The following is a 26532-nucleotide window of genomic DNA, read 5'->3' on the forward strand; positions in this document are numbered from 1 at the left end:
TAAACCAATAGATTGGAAGTTAGGCTGGAAGGGCTTGTAACTGATACAGAACTTAGTTATTAAGGGAATTTTTAGAGCAAGCACTTTCAGGGTAAATACGAATGATTGAGGTTATTGGGTGAGAGTAGTCCCTCATTCTGTAAATCTCCTCATCCACTAGTAAGCTGCTAGAAAGGAAAATTGGATGTAGAAGGGTTACCACCCAAGAGTACATCTGAAATAATTCCAATTGATATCTACGGTATTTACAGAACAAGCCCTCTTCATTCCCTCTTCAATCTAAACTTTGACTCATTAATATCTCTGGCTTCCAGGAATATTATTTTACCTGCATATTTTTTCTACTTATCACCTCAGGATGGCTAAGGAAAATTATCTGAGGCTTCTGATGTCCAGGGAATGAAATTATTACTCATCCTTCTCTAGGCTGCTTCCATTTGGGGAACTGGATTTCTCTACTGCTTTTCTCCAGACTCACTCTATCATAATAAATAACATCCAATATAAAACAAAGGTTCCAAGCTGCTAATTTCTTTTGCATAACAATGAATGAGTAGTATTAAGGGAATGGATAGAAAATGCCAGGAGGAAGAGGAACATGAAAGGGTTCACTAGTACAGTTAATTGGAAATAACAGCAATATGATACATGGTGGTACACACCTGTAATACTGGATTCTAGGGAGGCTCAGGTTGGTGGATGGCATGGATTATGGAGTTCTCAGTTTCACTGGACTAAGCCAATCAAATGTCCACACCAAGTCCAGAGTAAATGTAGTGAACACCAGGAGCTGGACAGGGGTGGGAAGAGGGGTAGGGAAAGCACTAGTCTACCTAAGGAGAAGCAAAGCAGCCCAGGTCAGGTCAGTCAATAGTGGGCTCTGACAGGGGAAGGAGAAGGGAAAGGGGAAGGGGAAGGGGTGAAAGAGAGTGGAGGGGAAAGAGGAGGGAGAAGGGGGAGGGAAACGGGAAGGTAAAAAGAGGGTAGAAGCCAATGCAAAATACATCTGACTGCATAAGCAGGAGCAACTTCACCTGTTCAGTATCTTTCCCCCTCCTGGGGGAAATCTCAGAGAGATTTCTGTTACTAGAGTAATATCTCTCCCAATTCAGAGGCAAGAAAGGAGGAGGATGAAGAGAGAGTTTCAGCAGTCATCACTCAGTGGGCTGTCAGCATAGCCACAGCCCCACCTGCTGCTCCTGAAACAGCTGTAAAGCAGCTCCAAAGTAAGAGCTATCAGAGCCTTGACAGAAATTCAAGATGGACCATAACTCCAACTCTCACCCTGGCTTCTTCTCCCCAGCATTCTTCCTTGAATTCCATATGAACACATCCCAATCCTTTCCCCCACTTGTGGGATTTCAGTGCCTGGTAGAATCTTGATAAAGCACATCTACTGTCATGATTATTCTGACATTGACTTGGGTTTGGATGCAGCATTACATTATACTGCATGTTCCCATTGGAAATTTAGTGTGCTGGTGATGACCTCTGAAAAGACACCCTCCAGAGTGAAGACTATTCTTTGATAATAGCTTCCAGCTTCTAATTGGGAGTAGAAGTTGGCAGTTGAGAACACTGGAGATAATACAGGGCTCTTAAAATTTGATATCCAAGTGCTAAAATTCTTTGTCAACATTTCCCATGTTCTTCTTTCCAACCTCTCTCTCCTAGATGGCTTAGTAGAGAGAGTGATATATTTAGAGTCAGAAAGACCTGAGTTTAAATCCTCCCACAAACATATAATAGCTATTGAGACTCTGGGCAAGTCATTTAACCTCATATTCAAAATGAAGATCTTGGGTTCAATTGCTTTTAAGATCCTTTTCTGCCCTAAGACTATAATCCTATGATCTCCTTTACCCCGTTTGCCTTTTTTCTCCCATATCCTATTCTCTCCTCCCTTCTCCTTGGCTCTTTCTCTCTTTTCCATCTACTTCCTCTTCTCCCACTCTCTTATTTATTTTCCCTCACCTTTTTCTTTTCTGCTCCTATATTAGCTCCAAAAACTTCCCTGCTTCTTCAAGTTCTGTCTCATCCATCCACCCTCGATGTTTATCAACCCAACTAAACTTTTCTTCAGGAACACACCACTGAAGGTCTTACTTTCCAAATCATTGTTTTAGAAAAATAGCAAAAAATTCCATTATTCTTCTATTCCTTTGACTTCAAGTGAACTGAGAATGTAATTTAAAATAGCGATTTCCTGAAACTTCTACTGGAGAACAAGGGACAAATTACTGTTGATTTATTTGTTTTGACAAAGTGTCTTACTGGAAGGGTCTTGTCTTTACATTAAGAAAAACTCACCGGCCCAAAACATCAGTTTTTCCTCCTGAGATAGTCCATTGCTTATGAAGCCAACCTGCTCAGTTTAAAGCAATGAAGAATCAGGGTAGTATTTTCCATCTATTATATTATTTAAGTTCTTATGTCTTTTGGCACTTGCTGGCTTTTAACGCAATTCCATCCCTCATGCAACCAACTCTTGACTCTTTGAAAAGAGATTCTGCAGATAGAAATCAGAATGCTGCACATGTATGGTGGTCATGTTAGTAGTATGGATCTATTAACCTGAGCCAATTTTGCATTAGAGAAAGGAAAGGACTAAATTAGAATTGGGGCTGGCAGAAATATTTTCCCATCTGCTCCTATTCTTACACACTACCTTGACCTCCAACCATCCCTTCTATTCCAAGCAAAGGATTCTTCTGAGTGGGAAAATAGATAAAAATGTGTTTGTTTTGGGAGAGGAGGTTTTTTTGTTTTTTTTTTAAGGAGATATATTATCTGGTGTGCCTTTGCTTATATTTTATTTGTCCCAGAAGTGAGTTTAGTAAAGGCATTTTTCCCCTTTTCTTTTATGATTAAAGGACTTTGTCAATCACCTTAACAACATGTTCATTTTATGACCTGAATAAACAGATGGGCGCTGTTTACCCATAGCATCAGCCAGCATTCACCTGGAGCCCAGCTTCAGTATCCCTTCTCTAGTCCCCTTTTACCTAATCTGTTTTCTTTGTAAGGGTCAACTTCAGTTGCTGCTGACTTGACATTTTCAAAGACTCAAAGTGGTCTTTATTACAACCCTTGATTTCACCTTCTCCGCCAGCCAGAAATTTTATACTGCTCTGATCCATGCAATTCCAACATAGCCAGGATGAGGGCTGTTTAATGGTAAGATAGTGCCACCAGCTGGCAAGCGAGTTCCTCTGTATCTTTTACTTTGATCATTTTCATATATTCTCTCTCTCTCTCTCTCTCTCTCTCTCTCTCTCTCTCTCTCTCTCTCTCTCTCTCTCTCTCTCTCTCTCTCTCTCTCTCTCTCTCTTTCCCCTCTCCACTCCTCTCCTCTCCACTCCATTCCTCCTCTCCCCATCCCTCCTCTCCCCTTCTCATTTGCTGAGATGTATAGATTCCTCATATTCTTGCTTTTATCCTTCTCCTTCAAACTATCAGAAGGAGACCTTGGCATTAAAGAAAATCTCTGTTCAAGTCACTGCTTTTTTGAAATTCAGAAGAATTTAGCATTTGGAGCCAAATTACTGCAGAAGGTTCTGTAGTCCCTTTTTCATGATGTCAAATGGGAGATTATGGCAATTATCCTACTGTCTGCTCAGGTCCTTATGCACTGATTGCCTGTCTTGTCTTACATTCAAAGCAGCTTAATATGCACTCCTTTCACCAATGGCCTCTCATCTAGACCCTGAACATTGTCCCCACTACAAACACAGTCCTCTGGAACTGAGTCCCTTAACTACCCCTCAAAGGACTATTGCATTTTTAGGCAGAGGCAATGGCACAGACGTATTGAGCTGCTTGCTTTTAAACAGAAAATGACACTGATTGTCACGAAATATAACAAGAGCCGTATGTACATTTCATTGGAACCGCAAGCTCAAATTAGCCTGTCAGAATCTCACTGTACCCTGATGCCAGCATGTCAAATGACACAATTAGCTGAAGAGAGGAAAGAAAAGGCTTGTCAAAGACATCACGGCTTTGAGTTCCATCCCTTTGCTGGGTGCCTTGATTACATCCGAATGCATTTCATTTTGCATCTGCAGTAGGGTATAGGTGACTGCATCTCTCCCTTTCAAACTTTAAAACAATCTTCCACTTGGGGGTGGGGGTAGGAGAGGGAGAAAGAAGAAAGAGAGGAAGAGGGAGAAAGAAAGGCGAGAGAGAGAGAGAGAGAGAGAGAGAGAGAGAGAGAGAGAAACAGAGAGGCTTTCTTGTGAGGCCTCAAATGTCTTTTTTTATTCTCTATCATTCTGCATATGAGAATTTATCAAAGGCTGAACTACAGTCCTTTGTAAGGAAAACAAAGTGCAGTAGAAAAAGATGTAAAATTCAAGTTGGAACTGAGGAGATCAAAGCTTTAGAAAAACTAGCCAAACATGATTAAATACCTACCAAGACAGAAAGTTCCCGTTCTGCTTGTAGTATATATTCTTTTCAGATGATAGGAAAGCAGAAGTAAGTTTTTATTTAACACCAAATCAGAATATAGGTCCCTCCAGTCCCATGTCCTGCCTGCAGCAATATTTAGGGCCATATGTGATCCTTCAGAGAAAGACAAATCTATTCCCCAAAGTGCAAATGACTAACCCAAGAGAGAAACTGGGGAGGAGAGAGCTAGGAAACAATATAAGTCAAATCTAGGTTAATTTTTGTTTCTTTCAATAGTCACAGAAGCTAGAATGTGAAGGTCCCAAAATGCAAACTCTGAAGCAAAAATTCTTAATCTTTTTTTTTTTTTAATCTATCTAGACTCCTTTGGCTGTCTGGTGGAACCTATGGACCCTGTCACAGAATCACGTTTTTAAATGCATAAAATAAATATGTAGGATTACAAAAGGAACCACTTTGCCAAAATACAATTATCAATTTTTTTAAGAGTTTACAGACCCCCACATTCAGAATCCTTGCTAAAGCAGAGATAATTAGGATTGGTATAGTCTTAGAGTACCTATAAGGACAACCTGAAGAAAGACTCACTTTACCTGATTTCCCTCCCCTCCCCGTTAACCCATTTTGTTGCCTTCGCTTTCCAAGAAATCAGTGGGGATTGTGGGGTAGGCAATAACACTGTTGTCTGGAGGGCTCCCACCTAAGCCAGCTTTGAGATGAGAGTCCTCCTCTGGTCTTACCTGAAGTTATCCATGGGACAAAGAGAGATCAGGATAGGGTCCGTGGTGGGCACAGCTTGAGGGTAGAACCTGGGAGGACAGGTCCAAGTCTACTTCAGGAAATTTTTGCACTCTAAATAACGGGCACCATTTGTAACCCAAGTCCCAAAGCCTCTTGGTATGGGATTCTCTCCTCACTGGTGTAGATCAATTGCATCCCTCAGCTAGTAGTCTCTATCACATCCTTATTTATTTATTATGTCCTTTAGGGAATTTTTCCCTTGGGTGAGATCTGGAACTCTTGGTATCTCAATGGGAGAGCTCCTTCTCTCTGTATTATCTGTTATATATTCCCATATGTGTAACTTCTCTGATTTCTGTTTTTCTATCATCTTGGATAAATGGGTTTCTTTGCTACTTTCTACATAGTATGTTCATTGTGGAACTGATATTTGGTGGGAAGTGAGTCTTGGATGTAAAACTTGGTTCTACCCTCCCCCCAATTAATGAATGGTGATCAGAACTTTAGCTTGAACTTGAAAACCATATCCTTTAGATTAATAATATTTAAGGGAGCATATCGGTATCCATTTTCTCAAAGGAAAGCAGAGTGGTCAGCCTCTTCTTTCCACTTCCTATTTTCCCTCCTAGTAAGAAATAAAGTCTCCCTGGAGGGTGGAGGACTGGGGTGAGGGGGAAGAGAGGTAGAGGAAGAGGAGACCAGAGATGTCTATCTCTCCTCCTTTTAAGTCACACAATGACTCCTCCATATCATAATGTGGGAGAAAGCTTCATGAATCAGTAAATGATGAGAACATCCAGTATTTTTTTTTAAGTTGCTAGTTATCCATTCCCCTATGGTCATAGACATGGAGGTGGGAAGAAGGTTAGAGGTCTACTAGAGTAGTTCCACATTAAAAAAAAAACAACAGATAAAACCAAGGTGAAGAGAAGGGGAGTGACTTCTCCAAAGCTACTTAGTAATTAATGATAATATGAGGATCAAACCAAGGTCCTCTGACTCTAAATCTAGCATTCTTTTAGCTGCCCTAGGCTGTCCAAGTTTACATATGTGTGCATGCATGTATTTGTGTATATATATATACACACACACACACAGTTACATCTCCCAGTCCACTCATATGTATGTACATATACATATATATGTATACATTTATATACACATGTCAATGTATATTGTATGTATAGCCTACTTTCTGTTCCCCATAAAATGACTGCATTGAATATACACATTAAATACACATTTACATGTGCATATCAACATAGATACACACTTATGCTTACATACAAATTATGGGCAGTTAGGCAGCACAGTAGGTAGAACTGCCTGGAATTTGGAAGACATGAGTTCAAATCCAGCCTTAGATACTTCCTAGTTGTGTGATCCTAGGTAAGTCACTTAGTCCTGATTGCCTCAGTTTCTCATCTATAAAAAATGAGCTAGAGAAGGAAATGCAAACCCCTCTAGGACTTTGCCAAGAAAAACCCAAATCACCAAATATTGGACATGACTGGAATGACTGAATAAAAAAACACGTACATACATGTATATATACATATACATGTATTATGTATATTAAGAGAACTGATTATTTCTCTCTTGTATTTAATAACTAATCTTTAAATTAGGACCAAGGCTTTTTCCCTTTTCTACTTCCTCATTCAGAAATAAGCCCCTGTATGTTACTCAGGCAACCTTTAAAGGGTCAGGCTGATACTGAGAGGGAGAACTCAGTTTTGTTCAAAAGATAAAGTTAGGTGAATTGATGAACTCTGGCCCCTCATGTTTTACTCAGACAGATCTCGAACTATGTGGATTCTCCTTTTTGTAAGTCTGGTGACTGGATACAGATATATCTCTGACCAAAAGGAGTAACCAGAGTGTCGTGCCCCAGAAGCTCATTAGAATGGGTCCACCTCTCATTATAATATCAATTGTCTCAATAACTGTTAACCAGTCAGAGTTTATTTGCACTCCTAAGAACACCTACTCTTCAAAGGACATAAAAGTGTTGAGTGAGTTCCATGATTTGTCTTTTGATCGAAGAGAGGTGGCCAAATGACCATCCTTTTATTAATAGTATGCTAGTATTATTAATAAAATAACTAATTATCCAGAAACTCTCTCAAACTTTTTATACATCACAATACATAAAAGTACATTAAAATCTAAAAAATGCAGATATGTATATATATATATGAGTGAAATGACTACAAAGAAAACAGTAAATATATAATGCATATATTTGTATATTTAAATTTTTCAATGTAGTCATTTAATGAATATGTACGTGTATGTATGTGTGTGTGCACATAGATGTATATGTACACACATACATAAGGTATATATACATATTAACACAAGTGTGTATGTATGCATGTGTATATACACCCATACTTCTTTCATATTTTTTGACAGTCTAAGAAATGTAAGCTCTGGTTTCAAACATCTATTGCTACTTTCTCTCCATCCAAATAGAAGGATGTATAAGGAATACAGTTCTTAGCTATACATTTACTGTGTGGGACAAACTCACAGCTTTCCTACACATATCACAAATATCTCCAAGAAGTATGAGAGCAGGAGTAAAAACTGCCATTTGGGCAATTACTGCCTTTAGAGTACGATACTGATCAGCTTTGAGTTTTCAAGGGGACATAATACAGGACTGTTTTTAGCTTTCCTCTCTATCTCACCTTCCCAAGTATATTACACTCACCTTTAAACTTCTCTGAATCCTAGTACCATAAATCCAATAACCAGGCTTGTTAAGCATTACCTCCCCCCACAGCATCCTCACTGCGACAAAGAACAAGCCTGGCCTGCAGGTAAAAGCTCTTATATTCTGGCTCTTTATTTCAAGGAGGCCAGGAAATCTCAGGACAATGCTGTCAGTCTCAACCCAGGGGCAACCCACAGGGATTGGTAGACTCTGAATGGAGTTACTGTTCAGAGGCCTGGGGCAGCCCCTGCAGAGAAGAATAACCTGGCAGGTAATTCAAAATAATAAGAAGGCAGAGCTCAGCAGGAAGAAACCAAATACACGCCGCAACCAAGACAAGGCAAGGGGAAAGATTGTAGCAATCTGACTGCCACAGAAACTTGAGAAGTACCACTGTAGGTTCTTAACTTGGGACCCTGGTAGGAGGATTCCAGACCTTCTGGTTTATAAGAACTAAGGTAGAATCTGGAACCAGAACCATCTGCTTGACTCCGTCCAGCACTGGACTGACCCATTAACAAAAATGTCACCCCTACAAGTAGCTAGCTAGGCTGCTCAAAGGAGCAGCCATCATCAGTACGTGAACCTGACCTGAACTTGGCAGGAATTTCATGAATGGAATAAAAGGACTCTCAATGCAAGGAAACACATGGTACCCCTCAGTTTCACATGTTCTTCCCACGTTGCTTACCTGCTTCTGTACTTTAAATTTGAGTTCACTCTTCCCTGAAGATCATGTTGCAAAGACAGGCAACTGTGCCCCCTGGTCTGCATGGGGTTTTATCGGTGGTGTTATTGTTTTAATGGATGGCAAACTGAATAGAGAACTGGCCCTGAAATGAGGAGGATCTGAGTTCAAATTTGGCCTCAGACACCTACTAGCTGTGTGACCTTGGGCAAGTCACTTAATCCTATCTGCCTCAGTTCTTGCCTGTAAAATGAGCTGGAGAAGGAAATGGCAAACTTCAGTACCTTTGCCAAGAAAATCCCAAATAGGGTCATGGAGAGTTGGACACAAGTGAAACGAGTCAAGAACAACAATCTTGCTGCTATGAAGGCAGCTAGGTAGCTCAGTGCATAGAAAGTTGGGCCAGGAGTCAGGAAGACCTGAGTACAAAATCTGATCTCAGATACTTACTAGCTGCTATATCTTCTCAGTAAATGCTCTGATAAAAGCTAAGTGATCAACTTCAACTGATTAATCAATATTGGGGAATATGCCTTACAGGGGCTTGTGTAGAGGAGTACTAGACACCCCCTCAGAGTTACCCCTTTAAACACTGAAGGGAGAAGTCAGCAGCTCTCTTGGGATCCAACCTACCAGAGAGTGGGAGTTGGGAGAGTGAGCTACATTCATTCACATGTTCCTTACCCTCTTCTGTACTTTAAATTTGACCTCACCTTTCCCTGAAAACCCTATTGCAAAGAAAGGCAAGTGTAACCCCTGGTCTGCAGAGTGTTTTGTTGGTGGTGTTATTGTTGTTATTTTATTAATTAATATTGTTATATGTTGAGGGTTTTTTTAGGTGCCTACCTTGGTGCTGTTTCCAAGACCAAATTTAGCAGTTGTGGTTGATTCCTGTCCTTGATGAATTTACAACCCAAGGCTGATGAGGGCATATGGGACATAAATTGTTGTCTTTTCTGTTCACAGACTCTGCTCCTTTTATCCTTGTGTGAGAGTGTGGTTGAAAATGATATACAAACATTGAACACACACATGAATAGAAACAGTGACAGAGAGAATTGGAACTAGCTAATTTTGCAAGGAAGGCAAGAGTATAAAATTACACATACACACACACACACAGAGTCTCTATTCTAATCACGAGATGTGCTTAGCATAGTAGAAGAAAATTTTATCTATTTTTCTATGCCCTTCAGATTTTCGAGCCTGATATAAATATAACACTTGCTTTTCTGTCTTATTTAGGGTTTGATTCAAAGTTATACAATGGGCACATGAAGTTTATGCCTAGGGTGTGTGATAGAGGGGCCGTCCCCCTCCTCAATTTCAGAATATAACACAGATACACTTTCCTCCCTATTGACCATAATGACTTAAGGATCCACTTTGTGTGGTAACAAAAAAGTCTATTCATTGGTTCCTGAGCAGCACCTTGATGGGAGTACTAAAGAGGCATTTTTTACACTTCAGGCCTCTCTTTCCTGGTAACTTTCAGGGGAGGAACATCTCTGTGAACAGCTTGGTAGAGTAAGGTGCAGCAAATGCCATATTTTTCTTCCTGGTCCACAAGAGTCTGAAAACATGGTACAATTGTTTGTTTCATCTCTTCTGTTTATTCATTCCTGATCTTAGGTGAATGAGACAGAAGTGACCAGGTTATAGACTTACAGGTTTCAAAAGGTCAGAAGAACTATCCAAGGTCCACTCAAGAGCCTGGAATTGGTAGGAGAGGCCATGAGAGTAGGAAGCACCAGAGTGAAGTAGGCTATTTGACCTAGCCAACATTGAACTGATCCATCAGCTAAACTGCCACACTCTGCAATGGGGATGATCCATCCATCACCAATGCCTCACCCTGATGTGGACTTGGTTGGGAATACACGAAGGTTAAAAAAAAGGACTCTTGGAACCACCTGTCCCTGTGTGAAACACACCACCTTTGTACTAATTACTTTAATCTTGAAACCATTCTCCTCAGGACTCTTGTCCCTTCCAAGGCAGAGTTTGTCCCTTTTTGGAGAACATTTTGTGATTTCTATCATTTCCATTTTAACTAGCTAATTGATATTGAAGTGGGAGGATGCCTGCCAAATGGAAGCTCATGCAAGATCAGCCTATTCTTTGGAGAGCAGACAGAAACCTCATCCCCTTGGGGTTACCCTTAGTACCCCTAGGGAAGCAGAAGAAGTAGCCCCTCTGAGGACCAAACCTGCAAGTCCAGAATGAACTGGCAGAGTGAGCTCAGATGGGGATCCTACATCAAATACATCCCATGACCATCTTGTTCAGTTAGCTTTTATTGCCTGGACTTTATTTCTACATGGACCTTCATATTAGTATGAAGTACTATCATTGTACTGTCATATCACTCTATGTCCTTCATATCCTCTATGCAAGGATATCCAACTTTTCAGTATGAAAAGCAATTATCCACATTCTTAATGTCAAAGAAATTATGATTTACAGCATTTCAAGAGCCTTAGTGTTTTTAATTTACATGGAAAGTATAAAATAACACATATATGCATCTGATCATGATTTTGTAGAATTTTATAGCTGTATCAACCATCATTTGGTGATAAGTTGGTCCAGATGTATTATTACTTTACGTAGTATCTATTATAGGCTCACACAGCTAGTAAGTGTCAAGTGTCTGGATTTGAACTCAGGTCCTGCTGACTCCAAGACCAGTCTATTCACTGTGCCACCCAGCTAATAAAATAATTATTTTATATACTATGTTCATATTTTCTACTCTTTTCTCTGTCTGCAGGATGAGGGGGAGGGTGATTTTTTTTTTTTTTTATTGAGGAACAAATTGAGACCTATAAATGTTAAATTACTTGCTCAAGAGACAAGTATTCAAATTGTGGTTCTCTGACTTTAGGATCCAAATGATGTTTTTTTTCATTAAAAAGATATCATGACATGCTAAAAAGATGCCATGACATGCTAAAAACATTCTTCATCAAAATGTCTAACGAACTATGACATCATCTATACTTTTAACACGGCTATGCCTTTTTGCTCTTTTCTGAAGTCAGTCAACACATATTAAACAGTTACATGTGCCAGGAACATATTTTTGTGAACACAGGAGGTCCCCCAATATTCTGTGGCCCTTCCTCTAGACTAGAATATGGATTCTTAATCTTTTTACTGCCATAGACCCCTTTGGCAATCTGGTGAAGCCTATGGACCCCTTTTCAGAATATTGCTTTTAAATGCATAGTAATTAAAAGGAAACCAGTTGAAATAGTCATCAAAATATTTTCAATAACATTGGTTTTCTGCATTTAAATATATGTAAACATACGTAAATCTATAAGCATATATTTAGATATAGAAAAATGCAAATGTCTATTGACTGCTGCTTGAGTTTCTTTTAAATGCCACCAACCAGGAAAAAAGGTCACCAAAGTCTTGGCTTCTGAGGCTAAAGTGCTGGGGTCTTAATAACCCTAAGTGTAAAATACTACAAGAACATTTGAACAAGAAGGAGCAAATGGAAAAGGTTTTACATGATTTTTCTTATCTGTGAAGGGGCAACATTTCATCCTCGAATAAAGCATTTTCAATATAATTACATTATAGTTGTTTCATTTTCCAAGTCAAATTCAGAAAGGGAAAGGGAATTTAAGGCACTTGTTCAAACCAGAATAAATCAGGTGGCCAACGGGGCCTTAACTCCTGGTCTGAGCACATGTTGTGTATATAATAGGCTGCTCTTGTTGTGTAAACACTGCCTTTTATGAATAGCAAAGGCAACTCAAGAGCAGACAGTCTCTAAACTCACCTCTGCTCTACAGATGCCCAACAGAAAAGACTCTTGGATGGAATCCAAGGGTCCAAATCTCTCTCCAGTCATAGGAAAAAGAGACCTTGCAGGTACCTCAGACTTCAGACCAACACCCTAAGTCTCTACTGCAGGGAACCAGCTTTGGGATTGGTATACAAACTTTTCCCTTTGCCTAAAATGGATTAGGGAAATTGCAGTCTGACCTAGAAGAAGGCCTGCAAAAGCTATTGAGAAATTCTTCCCCAACCCAGGTGATCTGACTGATTCCAGTCAAGATCCAGAAGACTGTAAACTGAGGAACAGCTGAGATGCTTTGTGGATGTCTAAACCAAATAAGAGGTTACATCAAGGTTGAGATGAGACTGCAGTCATCTGTGTTCTCATTCATGTGACTCTTGCAGCTGATTACCTAGCTAGGGAAAGGAAAGTGGACAATTAATCAATCAATCTACAAGCATTTATTAAGCATCCTCTGTCTGGGTAAGGCATTTTGCCTTAAAATAAAAAAGTAATAATCTCTGTTGTCAAAGAGTTTACATTCTATGGGAGGAAGACAATATAGATAGATGGATGGATGGATGGATAGATAGATAGATAGGTAGATAGATAGATAGATAGATAGATAGATAGATAGATAGATAGATAGATAGATAGATAGGCAGATAGATCAAATGGATGTGGAATAAATATAAAGTATTAAACACGGGATAGTTGAGGGAGCAAGGGCAACTAGTAGTTATGGGAATCAGAAAAGATTCAGGTGGGCTTGAGTGGTATCTTTAAAGAAGTGAGAGATCCATAAATCAGGTGATGACTTCAAGGCTATGCTGGTAAATGTTGAACAATTATCTTTCCAAAAAAGAAAAAAAAAGCATAATGTACTTTTAAGTTTAATGCATATTATTAATATTTTCTTCCTCACTTTCTTAAGTCTAACCAACCAACAAAACAATACATGTAAGCTCCATTTTGTAGCATTTGCAGATTTCCAAGGGGCATATGTGGCTCCCATATGAGCTGGCTCCAACACACCCCCTGAGTTCCCTGGAAAGGAAGTGACACTAAGACGTTTCTCTTGCATGAGTCTCTATCTATGCAGAGGCAGTTGAGGTATAAGCCAAGGGAACACATTTCAGGTAAAAGGATATCCCTACATGTGATAAACTAGAAAATGCTATTTAAATATGAATTAACATTTGAACTGAGCTGAGATCTGAAAGATGAATCTATACCACATCTGGATAGTTAGAAGATAGGATCTTGGAGTTCATCTATAAAAATTTAAGGATGAAGGAACACAGAAGCCTCTATTTAATGCAGCTGTTTGTTTTCCTTCTCTTCTAATAAAATTTTCTTTCCATTCATTGAGGCCAATCCAAAGTCAAAGCGGAATTGGTATTGGTCTATGAGGCTACCCAATACAAAGTGAAACCCAGTTTTTTCAATGATAGCTCTAGACAAAAAAACTAGAAGTACTCTCAAAAAATAACTTGGGTATTTCATGCCATGGTTATCTCTAACGTGTTAGGAACATAAAATACTAAATAAGTTCACTATCTTTTGATTGTCTCCAAATTATTCTATGTCTTATTTATACAGTTGTTTGCATGTTGTCTCCCCTGTTAAAATGTGAGATGCTCCAGAATAAGGACAGTGTTTGTCTTTCTTTTTATCCCTAGAATTTAGGAGAGTTCCTGGCATGTAGTAGGCACTTAAAAAATGCTTATTGAGTTCCTTACTTTAATATTTGCTTCTTTACTTTAAAAATGAAAGGCAATATCCACTGATAACCATTCTGATTACTGGGGCCTGTCCTCCATACTCACTATTTGAGAGCTAGCAAACTTTAGGAACTGAGGAAAAGAGAAAACAACTCTGAAGTAGGTAATATATAGCCATGAGGTTGGGCGCACCAAAGGAAGGGAGAGAATGTACAGTTTGTATAGTTTAGGGATTATCAGAAATCAAAACACCCCCCCCCCCCCATGAGATTTACTATAGTCAAGATAAAGCCTTTGGCATAAGGAATAGCCTTAGAGGTTAGGATAGACAAAACTACTAATACCACTCAAAATAAAAGCATCCTGGTGTTAAAATTAAGATGTATATATGTATTTGAGGTAGGCAGGAAGGAAGGATTGGAAAGACCAAAAATGAAGTAAGAACCACTGTTGTATTTTCAAATGAAACTCCTGTTAAATCTTTTATAATCCTCACACACCCTCAATCAGTTTCATATTCATTTCATAATCCTTGTCATGATTCCTAAACTTTTCAGATTTTTTTTTACTTTTAAAAAGTAAAAGTGTGAGAATTGTAACTTCAGTTACTATCAAAATTTTGTGACTTTGAAATAAACACCTAGTTTGGTTTTATTACGGAATGAGTCAATAAAATGAAGCCTCACATTTAGGGGCATTGTTCAAGTCAGGGTTGTTCAGAGAGACCAGGCATAACCTGAATTACTTTCAGAGGCCAACGTCCATCTAGGGTGTAGGTCAGCATGCCCCAATCACCCACTGGTAAAGTCTAGGTCATTAAGTACCCGTCCTAACTCCATCTCCCCACCCCCAAGAGAAAGTGCCTCTGACATGGTGGTGGAGGAATGAGGGTTTTCTAAGAGTTCATTTTATTGGCTTTGCTGCCAGGGTTCAATCATTTATTTTGCATAAATAATCTTCTGACCATTATTATTTACTTATGAACATATAGCACATTATTAATGATAAATCAATACTAAGAAAAATTTTTGAAATAAAATGAACCAAAATAAATTATTATAGTTTTATATTCAAATCTACAGAAGAAATAATTTGTGTATAAATTGCCTCTTCTCTCCCTTACAAAATTCTTTTGTATAAATGACTACCAAATTTACATAAACTATAATGAGAAAAGAACATTTATCCTTATCTCAAAATGTACCTCCTATTCCAATAAATCTTTGTAAAACTTCGGCAAGTAATTATATCTATCAACTTAACCCTGGAATGATATCTAACTTTTTCATACACAAAACTAAAACAATAATTTTCCCATTAATATTGAAATTTTACCTGACATTATCACTTTTCTAGCATTTAAATTGTGTACACATTCTGCATTAATGATGAAAGAATAAACAAGTAAAGAATAGAAATGTGTGTGAAAAGGGGAGAGAGAAAGAGACAGAGAGAGATCCAGAAAGACAGAGGCACAGAGAGAGGAAACAGACATAGCCACAGAAAGAGAGACAGAGACAGAGAGAAGGGAAGGAGAAGAAAGGAGAGAGGAAATGAGAAAAAGCCACTTATTTCATTAAGATTGTCATAAATATGCTCCAGTAAATATAACTATACAAATCCAAATTCACTGTGTATAAACAGTGATATGAATTGCAAAACCTTTTATGATAGCTGCATTACTGGTTAAATACTTGCTTATACCAGTAAAACAGAATTGCTATACCAATAATATTTCATTTCTGAAAGTGGCTTTCTGACTTCACTCTCTCATTCAAATATCACTTCTCAGATGTGTTTTCTTTCATCTTGATATGCCATGCATTCATATGAACATGAAGCAATCATAATCTCATATTCATAGAATCAGATATTTAGAGAGGCAAGAGACCTTAGAGGTCATCTAGTCTAACTGGAACTGAGGTATCTGGGGGACTCTGTCCCTGATGGCACAGGAGAATGGGAAAAAGAGAGGGGGTCACTGTTGCTCTCCCTTGAGGACACAGTTCTCACCTTAGTTCTATTGTGATTGGTGGATCCCAAGATTTAGTCAGAGGATCTGATTTGGAATCTGACCCTGCTATCTACTATTTGTTTGCCCTCTGGCAAGTAACTTTACCTCTCTTGGCCTTAGTTCCTTCTTCTGAAAAATGAAGGACTTAGACTATGTAACCTCTACGGTACCTTGTAGTTTCTAAATCTATGATCCTATTCTCAGAGATCTCTCCCTTTCATATTCCTGCCCTTTTCCGGAGCTCACTGAAACCTATCCTTTTTCTGAAGATAACTATGTCATTCAGCACCCTCTCCAAATATGGTTGCATTATTTTCTCACACTCCCCGACTCAAAGGAACAGTTCAAGGAACATACTTCTAGTTTCTCAATGCCACGTTTAGCCCTTCTGTCTACTACTATCACTCAATACTCACCTGTCCTCCTTTAAAGTTAGTTCCATCCTATTCACATCCTTGTGGCCACCACCTACGGACCTTCAGGTCCCTTCTCTCCATTATGTTCAGTATCTGACCCATAGTCTTCTCCATTCCACCCCTTGATCTTTCAAACACTCTGGCTTCCCAATTCCCCAACTCCCATGACCTCTGCCTCAATCCTGAACACGAGTGGTCACATTTCAACTCTTACCTTGTCCTAACCCAGAATTTATTTCAGATGTCAGAATTCCTAGTAACAACTCTTCAAATTCGCATTATATAGATAAGAGAACTGAAGTCTAGAGATCAGAAATGACTTGCCCAAGATCACACAGATCACTCAAATGGACATAGCCAGGATCTGAACCCCTATCCTCTGACTCCAAATTCACCATTCTCCCCTGTACACCATGCCCTCTTGTCCTGTTATATTTCTGTAGCACTTTAAAGTTTACAAAGCACCTTCCTCATAACCCCAAGGAAGATAGTGTAAGTTTTGTTACCATCATTTTCCAAATCAAAAAACAGAGATTTAGAGAAGTGAAGTGACTTAAGCAGGGTCACTCAGCTAATAAAGGACAGAGACATGGTGTGAACTCAATCACTCAGTCAACATAGTTTTGCTGTCATTGTAGCTAAAGGCTTGCAGTTAGAGAGTGGACATCATCTGCTGGTCTGTTTTTGCTGGAAACTGCCAGCATTGGTAATAGTCCCAGTGATGTAAGTAACTTCAAATCCAAAACTGAAAGGAGAAAAATGCATAATGAATCCATTAACAATTAAATATTAATCAGACATAAATGGAACATGGAAACGTTTAAAATAAATGCTCTTGGTGGTATTATCAAATGCTAAGTCTCATGCATACAAAATTGTGTGATAGCCTATTTTAATCAGTTCCCTTTCTTTTTTGAATCTAGGAAATACATAATTAACATATTTTTTCTAGCCATCAGCTTAAATAATTAAATGGCGTGACTAACATTTAGATGGAATAAACACAAAAGTCCTTTCAAATGGCTTAACATTTTTTGAAGATCAGCAAAAATAATAAATAAATCACTTATTTGGTGCTTCAAATTACTCATTGTTTTTGACTTAGAAAAAGTTTTTCTCCTAAATTCCACAAGAAAGTTTAAAAGCTTAATGGCAGAGTTTCCAGGGACAATGATTATTAGTCTAACATGTGAAAAACAAATTTTTTTAGGATGTGACTAAGATTTAGTATCTTAAAGGGATTGTCAGACAGGAGGGACAGATTACACTGTGACCATTTATGGGGCGCAAAACTTTATAAAACTAGATTCTTCTTATAATCTCATTTAGCTCATGCCCTATTCCTAATCCCACAGCACCTCTAACCCTGGCAGCTGCCAACAATGGGGGAAAGTGGAAAGGAGGTGAAGTTTGACACAGATGCCCCCCTAGCTCTCTTTCAAAAATCATCTTCCAAGTTCACAGGGTCTTCATGCTTCCTCTTACTATCCTTCCCCTTCTAGGTTTACTGTCCCTGGACAGTGAGTACTCCATGCTACATATTTATACTTCTATATCAAAACTTAACCATACTTTGTCCCATTCCCTCAAACCACTCAGGTAGCTCTTTGGAAAATAATTCGTAAACTAATTTATGACAAACTGATTCAAAACAAGAAAAGAAATTGCTAAGAGAATGAAATAACTTAAAATTTCAAAAGCCCTTAAATCCAGACTATATGTGAAGAAACCAATCCAAAGACATAAAATAACATCACCTGTCACAAAGTTAGTGATGGAATAGAGACTAAAATCCAGTTCTAATAATTGATAATGACAATATTTAACAAGACTCCTACAGGTACAATGCTTTAACAAAAATCTTCAGTTGTAGATGATCTCTAGTGTAAAAATGGAAAGAATGCTAAGCATATCCTGGGAGTGAGAAAACCTGGATTAAATCCTGACACTGCTATTTTTAGCTTGGTGACCTTAGGCAAGTCAATTCATTTGCCTAGGCTTCAGTTTCCTCCCCTTCGAAATACAGGTGATGATACTTGCAATATTCACATTACTTGCCTTGCAGGACTATTATTTGTAAACCCTAAAGTACATTATGAATGTGAACTATTACACACCTTGTAGAAAGAGACATTTAGGGACAAGGAGGCATTCCCAGGACCTTTTGAATAAGTCATATTGATGAATTCCTACCCTGACTGCATCACAAAATGAGAGAGGAGCTTACCACTAAGTCAGTGAAATCCTTTCTTGGTTCAGTGGCAGAAGAAATCAGATGGATGAAGAGAAGCCTGGGGCTGCACAATCAGTCTTGCTGCTCACCATTGCCTAAGTGAAAGATAGGGCCACTGTTAAAGGACACCAGGTGAGTGATGCTGGGCTTTGTAAGATAGAGGGCCAAAGCCCTTGGGGTAGACCAAGAAACTGGGAATCCCTTACTCTATGTCATCTCCTTGGCACAAACCATAGAATTGAGATAGCATGGCCTAGTGAATATTTAGGAAAACATCTTCAAATCCCACCTCTGACTCTTTACTGTGTGACTATGTGCAAGCCCCTTCATCTCTCTGAGTCCCATTTAACTCATCTGTAAAATGGGGATAATAATACAATGCAGATTGGTTGTGAGGTTCAAATGAGATAATGTATCTGTGGTGCTTTGTAATCTTATATACATAAATTTAATTATAGTTTGACCATCAGGTTATGATGATGAAATGACCATCTTCCACTTTTAAGAGGACAAAAAGAGAAACAGAGTGGCATAGTAGGCCAGTCTTCAATTTAAAAAGACTTTTAACTATGGCACATATTGGCTCTGTGACCAGGCCCCCAAAATATTCCCTAGGATTATAACTTACAGACAATTTGCCTATTTGCATTGATGGAGGGAGTTTCCACACAGAGTCCTTTATAGTGATGACATCACAGGTTCAAACTCACACCCACCCAAAAATAAATAAATAAAAATTGGGAAATCAGCCTTTTCTGTTGTTATCAGTAAGTAGAACAGTATGCTAAATGATATTCTGCTGCTTACAAGTTTGAGCCACTCTGAATGCCCTTCACTAAAATGGTTTGGCATTTGATGTGAATGCAAAAGTCAATCTGACAATAATGCTTTTCCGCACAGACTTAAGAACAAACAAGACAAGGCCTCAGGGCATTGGTGGGAGTGGATTGCCCTCTCATTCAGACTGCCGCTAGACAGGGGGTTTTGATCAGGCAAAATGTCAACAATCATCGTTAACAATCGGAACAGCACTTTAGCATTGTACTGTGCATTGTAAGACTGTTTTAGCCAGGATGCCCTGCCATCTTGTGGCTACTGTGGAAGAAATCTCCCAGTTTTTAAAAAGAGAAATACAAAGGCATATGATGACCCAGAATCACTGTGTTGGAGGTGAAAGAGATCACAGAAAACATCTGGTCAATAATCCCAGATAGTTGGTTTCACAGCCTGTCTGAAACATAAAAATCAAAAAAGAGCGAAATAAACAAGATGAGGGATATTGAAATCACAATGTCTCCAAGATCTTTGCCTTACTATTGGCAAGGACTGATTATTTGCCAGGGAGTCATGAAGATTGATGCCTCCAAGGACTCACTTTTGATCAGGAAGAAACAGAGGACAGGTCAAGGTTGAAGTCCTTGATTCAAAAGGACCATAACAAGAAGCCAGAGTGAATGACTATAATTGTACATACTCATTATGATAATGGAAATATATAGAGAGGGATAGCATGGAAGAATTTATGTCCTTCTCATATCAGGAATCACTGGTATTTCCCTGGGTAATATTATGATCTCTGTTTTTCCATCCAAGAAGAGGGGCTTATTAGGTGACCATGAATGAAATTATAAATCAAGTCAAAAAAAATAAATAAATAAGACTCTTAGTAAGAAGGGCTCAAGAAATTTTAAAAGATTTTCTTATTTCTTTCTTTTTTATCCTTTCTGGTTACTCCTCTGCCAGACTTTCCTCCATCCACCAGTTCAGCACCCCAATATCTCAAGGAAACCTGGGGAAGATCTCACCATGGTTCTCCCCAGCATAATAAAACCAAATACTCATTTGCAGGATGACAGAGGCAGTGTAGACTAGAGTCAAGGTTTGAGTTCATGTTTTTCCTCTTGATACTTTCTAGTTGTGTGGCTTATAGATACAAGCTTCAGTTTCCTCATCTGTGAGATGAGAGGTTTGAACTAGATGTCCTCTCAAGTCCCTTTTAGCTCTAAATCTGTGATCCTAGAATTTTCTGAAGTCCAAATGAGTTACTCCATTGAGTGATAATCTTGTACGTACGTTTAAAGCTGTTCTTCTCTACATTATTTTGATCATTATATAAATGGTTTTCCATGTCTACTCATGAGACTCTGTGTCAGTTCATATGTCTTCCAAATTTTCTCTGAATTCATTCTTAGGGCACAATAAATATATATTTCACTAATGTACCATAATTTGTTTTAGCCACTTCACACTTGATGGGAACTCATTTTTTCCCAATTTTAAATTGTTGTAAATATTTTTGTAACTCTGGCTTCTTCTATGCTGAAATCATAGTTAATAGGTAATAGCTTTTCTCTACATCTTGGGTTTTAAGACCGTAGACTTCTGTCTTCTTAACACTATAATGAACAGACCAGTGGGCAATAGAAGCTTTCAAATATCAGAAAGTATGGAATGTATGGTTTCCTGTGATTTTATAGGTATATAGTCATAAAAGCAAGTACTGGTTTTTCTCTTACACAGATTGATGACAGCTAGTTTAACACTGTACATTGGAAAGGTTCTGGCTGGGGTCCCCTTGGGTGTGATAAGGCATAAATTTAGACATAAATTCTGCCAAATCAAATACTTCTCTTAGCAACTTGATCTCAAAATACTAGCATGGATCAGAGTGGGGAAAACAAGGCTGGGAAAGAATACAAGGTATTTTTTTTTTTTACATAACACTTTGGTTACTGTAGAATCAGAGATATACCTGCACATATCACTACTGTTTCTTATTTTCATCAGTTTCACTTTCTAAGATAAGATCTATACACATCAGTTCCAAAGATTTGCTCTTGGCTTTGTCCTCCTGTAGTCATCCACTTCAAGAAAGCATGGATGAATGGATGAAACCACACATTGCTCAATGATCCTACCAGCTGATTCATTACATTTATTTCTTCAACTTCAGTTATCCTTTATACTAGTTTTAAAAGTGATCATCCTGATTTTCATCTTGTACTCATTAAATGGATTCTGTTATATTCTTAATACTATTATGCTATAAATTAATTATTATACTACTCTAAATGAGTATTTATAAGAAAAATTAATTAATAATTAAAATCTAATTATTATACTATTAATATGTCTCTTTCACTTCTGCTCTTTTTCATCCTGCCTTGTAAGTATAGTCTTGAATTTTTTTATCACTTACTCTTTCATTCTTTACACAGTCACCAACAGTCAATTTCACATTTATGGACAGTGTAAAAACAATGTGATTCATAGACCCCTTGCCCCCTTTGCAGATACTCTGCCAGAATCACTGCAGAAGTGGGAGGGACTACAGAAGACTGAGGACTAGCTTGTATTTTTCTTTGCTTTATGGGTTGCTATGGTCTAAAAATTCAATATTGAGTGGGCAACCTACTGATGATGAGTCTTTACTAATTCAATTTCCAGAAAGTAGACCTGGCCTACAGTCAGAGCTATACATGAGGAATAATAGATAGGTGGACAATATGAGGACTTTACTGATAGCCTTGTGATGGCAGAGGAAAACCTCCAGAACTTGGGTTGGACATACCCCTACCCAGTAATGAACCAATGAGAGGATATGAACAGAAGTTTCATGGACTGGGCAAAGACAGATGGGTTGTTAGCTACATCAGTGATGTTTCAAATATACGTCTCATAAACATTTTGCTGGATTCTTTTTTTCTAATCTGTTCTGCTATCATCTTCCATTTTATCAATGAACTCATCCCATTCATAGTTATAATCGTTAATTGTGTACTTCCCTCCATCATAGCATCTTATGTTTGCCCTTCTCTTTGTCTTCTACCTCCTCTTTATTGATAAGAAAAAGATGCCAAGAGAGGAGTGTGCTCAGTCAGCATCAGTGCTTTAGGTTTGATATGTTCTGCTTCCACTCCTATGTCCTCTTCTCTTTCCTTATTCAGGGTCCAATCAATATTCTTACCCTTTATCTCTTTATTTTCAATTCCTCTTCATGCTATACCTACTTTAGAGTTGATTTTACTTAGTAGCAATTCTTTCCTTAATCTACCCTCCTTTCTCTCCTACCCTACCTTACCTTGTTTCTTTCCTGTCTCCTTTCTCCCCTTTCCCTCCTGTTTCCCTTTTGAGTGAAATATATTTCTGCATCTATCTGTGTGGGTGCATATATTCTTTCCTCCTTTGGACAATTCAGATGAAAAGTTCAAATACTGACTTTCCTGCTTGTTTATATAGTTTTCTACTTCCACATGTTGATTACGTGAGGTAATTTTCCCATCTTTTCTCTCCCCTGACTTCCCCTGATGTATCCCTTTTCCTTTCTTTTAGTATTCTCCTTTTAAGATGATTAAAAATATTCAAAACAGTCTCAGGCCTTCTATCTTATTAAAGTGTCTCTGTAACTTGTTTGACTCAGTTTCCTCTGTAAAATGAGCTGGAGAAGGAAATGACAAACCACTCCAGTATCTTTGCCAAGAAAATCCCAAATGGGTCACAAAGAGTCAGGCATGACTGAAGTAACTGAACAATAATCCCCGATCACAATAGCCTTCTGAGGAGACACATATTATTTCTACATATTAAATTGTAAACAACTTATCCTATGTAGTCCCTTATATTTTGAGACCTATATATTTAGACACCTATATTTACCTTTTCATGTTTTTCTTTATCCCTATGTTTGTATTTCAAAATTTCTCTGCAACTCTAGCCTTTTTGTCAGGAATGCTTAAAAATCCCCTATTCCATTGAAAGTGATTTTCTCCTTTAAGATTATACTCAGTTTTTCAGGGTAAGTTATGCTTGATTGTAAATATCATATTGGACCATCATATCCAAGCACACAGTGGTAGCTGATAAATCATGTGTGATACTCACTGTAGCTCCGCAGACTTGAATTTCTTTCTGGTTTTTTGCATTATTTTTTTTTCTTTGGCCTTAAAGTTCTGAATTTTAGCTATTTGTTGGGAGGTTTTGTTTGGGGATTTCTTTAAGGAGGTGACTTACAGAGTCTTTCTATTCTCACTTTGTCTAATGGTTCTAAGAGATCTGGAAAATTTTATGACTTCTTGAAATATGATTTGGTTCTTTCTAATGATTTATTTTTGGTTGTGACATTCCAGTAGTTCAATGATTCTTAAGTTTTCTCTTCTCAATTCATTTTCCACATCATTTGCTTTTTATATGAGACACTTTACATTTTCTTCTATTTTCAATCTATTGACTTTGTTTTAATATTCTTGTTTTATGGAGTTATTCATTTCCATTTGGTTCATTCCAATTAATAGGAATTCTGTTGCTAGAATGAGGTTTTTTACCTCTTATGCCAAGCTGTTAATTCTATTTCCAATGCTCTTTTCTCCATTGCTCTCACTTCTTTTCTATTTTTTCCCTCTAGAAATCTTATTTCATTCATGCAATCTTATTAACTCTTTTTTGTAACTATTGTTACAGGATTCTAGTTGAAGTTGTACCCAAGCTATGGTTGTGTGTGTGTGTGTGTGTGTGTGTGTGTGTGTGTGTGTGGCTTTGTTAATAGGTATTTTAGGTTCAATCTTTTTTTCTGGGTTTGTGCCTTTAGTGTCCCTGTCATCATTAGAGCTCTTTTTGTTGGAATTCGTTTGTTTGTTTGTTTGCTCATTCTTCCAGCGTACTTCCTGATTTCAGATTTTATGTTAAAGCCAGGCTCCAAGTACTTCTGGATAGAATGTCTGAGCTCTGCTTGTGTCCTCTTGGGTCCTGCAGCTGCTTTCTCAAGGTATGGAGTGTTGTGTTTTCCAGGATTTTAGGAACAGCTCAAACTAGGCACCTGCAAACTTTCAGAACTACCAAAGAGATATACAAGGGCAAAACCCCAGTGCCTGTTCTCCCAGGTTGACATTTGCAAACCCCTGAAATGCTTTTGGATCTGAGCAGCACAACTTTGGGTTTAATAGATCGACACTGGAATCAGCCACTATTAGCTGGAACAGTTCAAAGTGACAGAATTCTATGCTCTTCTTTGTTCTGAGATTTGATGATTTTGTTGCCAACTTTAGACTAGAATAGAGGCTGAGATGTCCATTCCACTCTACTGATACCCAAGCTACACAGCTTTAGCTTGATTTTGTGCGTGTTCCTTATTCAGGCAAAAGAGTCCTCAACTATCATCCATAGATTTTAATACTCTCGACAGTCAGTCCTATATCTGTGACTCAGCTCTGATTAGTAAGCTACAGAGGGAACTTATTTCTACTCCCTACACAAGATAAGGAGTTTCTTTGTGGGTATGGCATCTCTTCTTGCCCTGATGAATAGCAGGGGCTGGTCCAGGAAGGCTCTATGTAGCTATTCCTGGCCACACCATCTCCAGTGAGAGAAGATCTCTTTCTTCTGTTATCCTATGCTGCTCTAGGTTGTAAAAAAAAAATGATTCATTGTTATTTTTTCTTCTTGGATTTTCAAGTCAGAACTTCATCTGGTTAATTTTTTAGATCCTTGTGTATTAGTTGTGAAAAAGAAGTCCAGTTGTATTCCTTCCTACTGCTTTGCCATCTTGGTTGGTCTACCCCCTACATGAGTTGGATTTTTAAGAATCAGTTAAAAATTGAAACAGGTAGAGATAGAAGAAGGTATATATAATAAAGATGGGAAAAGGAGACTCGGAGAAATAGAGATCACCATGCATACCAGGGTAAAGAGTTTAAAATGTGCTTGGTAAGCCATTGGGGATAAGCTGCTTTCCTTCCTCATTTTGACTGCTATTATTTTCCACATATGCTTAACTATCATAAAAAACACAGAAATCATCTATAATATTCAAATCCAACACACACACACACACACACACACACACACACACACACACACACACACTCCTAATCCCAGGACCCAGGGACAAATTTCTGCCCAGAACAAGCATTTAATAAATGTGTTTTGACTGGCCAAAGAAAGCAGACGTGATTTACTTACATCTCTAAATTTTGATTATTATCTGCTTTTTCTAGTATTTTACACTTTTTTGTCAGTCTACTATTTAAAAAAACACTTCATAAATAATAAGAATTTTGTGAAATATCCATTGAGATGAACTATGTATTATGCATCCATAAAAGTAGGATGATTACCACTTCCTTGCATCCCTTCAGACCTATTGTATATATCTAAATTGTTTCTTTCCAAAAACTTTATCTTCAGCCTCTAACAATATCTTTCTATTTTACTGACCTCAATATATCTTTTTCTTTATTCACCATATTCCTTGAAGACATGATTGATAAGAAATAAATAGAAAACCTGATTTGGGGGAGTACCAAAATAAAACTTTTGTATTAACAAACTCCATTGTCTTAAATGCAAAATAGATTCCATTTGGAAGCATTACTGCAACTTAAATTAGTCTTTTCTGTGCATTTTGGGTTCCATTTTCAGCATCAATAATAACCCTCCCCAGGCTTTAGAACATTAACTTCTCTGCCTCTCATTTTCCATGTTAAAAACCCTCATCAAAATGAAGGATGAGTCTAAAGAAGAATCAAAGCTGTTTTTAAATGTCTTTTTGCTCCTGGGTCAGTACTGAGAACTTGAAGGGCAAAGAAAGATTCTCAATTGGAAAGTAGATACTGTCAAAGGATGTGTTGCATGATCCCTTAAGAAATCCACTTAACATAAGAGAAACATAGCACTGGTGAATACAAAGGTGTAAATGGACACTGACAAGTTCATGGGACTTTTAGCTTCCTGCCCCTCCCTGTGGAAATATTCTATTTGTTTCTCATCTAAAATTGCTAAAGTAACTGCATA

Source organism: Notamacropus eugenii, chromosome 2, assembly GCF_028372415.1.
Source record: "Notamacropus eugenii isolate mMacEug1 chromosome 2, mMacEug1.pri_v2, whole genome shotgun sequence".
In the NCBI taxonomy this organism is placed as follows: Eukaryota; Metazoa; Chordata; class Mammalia; order Diprotodontia; family Macropodidae; genus Notamacropus; species Notamacropus eugenii.